At 55.6% G+C, this 1,693-nt stretch overlaps 1 long non-coding RNA gene across 1 annotated transcript; it reads left to right on the top strand.

Annotated features, from left to right (window-relative positions):
• Positions 1 to 556: 556 nt before the first annotated feature.
• On the top strand, positions 557 to 1,030 carry LOC110595088. Its single transcript, XR_002481600.1, has 2 exons — positions 557 to 661; positions 767 to 1,030. It is a non-coding gene; the product is annotated as an uncharacterized LOC110595088 (long non-coding RNA).
• The last annotated feature ends 663 nt before the right edge of the window (positions 1,031 to 1,693 follow it).

The following is a 1,693-nucleotide window of genomic DNA, read 5'->3' as shown; positions in this document are numbered from 1 at the left end:
CGGAGCTGGATTGTATCTTCCTATGTGAAGCCCCCGGCCCAGTACCTCGGGATGACCGCCTTTGGAGACAGGGCCTTAAAGAGGTAAGGCCACTCAGGGTGGGCCCCAACCCAATATGAAAGGACACGACATGGATTGAAGAGCCCCAATGAGCAGCCATTTTCATGTTGCCCAAAGCTCATGTTTTTCTAGAAGTTCACTCAACTGACCTTCTAATCGCCAGCCAAAGACAGAACCAGTTGGCTTCTCAGAGGTAGCTATTGATAGTTGCTTTGCAACGCCCTCCCCGGCTTGGTACTCATCAGCTTTTCCATCCCAAGTATTTGCCTTGACCCAGAAGACCCAAGCTAACCTAATCAGTCCTTCATGACACAGACCCCCACCACCACGGCAGCAATCACGTGACTCACCCGCCCATCTGCCTGCTGTCCATCACCTGACGTCAGTACCTGTGCTCACCCGCCCCTGTGTGATGATGTGGAGCAGACCACCACCCAGTCACCTCAATGACCTTTCTCCACCAAAGGGAAAGAGTAAAAGGACTCAACCACGAGCAGCCAGCCGCCATTGCCTTCGTAGACTCTGGTGTGTCCATGTGCTCTTGGAGCTCTAGCTGCCACCATGTTTACTAAGCTTTGGCCCCCTCCCCTCCCTTGGGGAGGTGAGTCTCCTCTCTCTCTCCTCTCTCCCTAATTTGCTTTCTAAATGAACTATATTTTCTAATCTAACTTCTGTGCAAATCTTTACATCTTTCTCACGGCACCAGATCTCACACCAGACACCGACAACCCCAGCAAGCCTGACCTAACATTCTGGAAGCCCCTGCTGGGAGTGTGACCTGACACAATATGACTGTGGTCCTCATAAAAGGCAGACACGCACAGAGGGACAGCCGTGTGAGGACGCAGGGAGAAGACAGCCACCCACAAGCCAAAGAGAGAGGCCTCAGGGGAAGCCAACCCACAGACACCTTGATTTTGGACTTCCAGCCTCCAGAGCTATAAAGCAATAAATGGCTATTGTTCAAGTTATGTAGTCGGTGGCATTCATTACGGCCGTCCTAGCAAGCAAATGTGCCCGCCAGTGCCTGGACAACTCAGGGCACCCTGCCCGTCACAGGAGAGGAGGGCTGCAGAGGGCTGCTCAGGGCTGGGTGGGCTGTGGCCGGGCGGCGGTGGGGACGCTGCTGGCCTGGGGATCCGTCATCCTCCCCTGCACCCTGTCGTAGCCTCAGAGAGCATGGGCAGACCTGAGGCTCCATCTTCTGGAAACCTCCACTCCATTATAGAGCAGAAACCCACCTCAATGACCTTTCCCCATCAAAGGGAAGGGGTAAAAGGTCTCAACCACGAGCAGCCAGCCACATTGCCTTCGTAGACGCCGGTGTGTCCATGGGGCATGATCCATCCGTGGGGGCAAATAAGTGCCGGCGTGGGCTGTGGGTGCCGTCGAGGACAGAGGCAAGTATTCCTGGGAGCCTTTGACACCCAGAAGTTTCCTCGGAGCAAGCGAGCTGTAAAACAGTTAGCCAGGTGGACTTGAGGGGGGCAGGTGGGAGGCGGAAACTTAGAGAGGAGGGAGCGAGGTGTTCAGGAGCCCGGCAGTTCGTGGATTCTCTGAGCTGGAGACAGGGAGCCACAGTCTCAGCTTGGAAGAGCCCTCGGCTCCCCTGGCCTCCCCCAGTCTGCAGGCT

The sequence above is a fragment of the Carlito syrichta genome, unplaced genomic scaffold (assembly GCF_000164805.1).
Source record: "Carlito syrichta isolate Samal-C Ts95f unplaced genomic scaffold, Tarsius_syrichta-2.0.1 Scaffold255597, whole genome shotgun sequence".
NCBI classification, from domain to species: domain Eukaryota; kingdom Metazoa; phylum Chordata; class Mammalia; order Primates; family Tarsiidae; genus Carlito; species Carlito syrichta.
The sequence above is the reverse complement of the archived record's forward strand: the minus strand, read 5'-3'. Positions and strand labels throughout refer to the sequence as shown.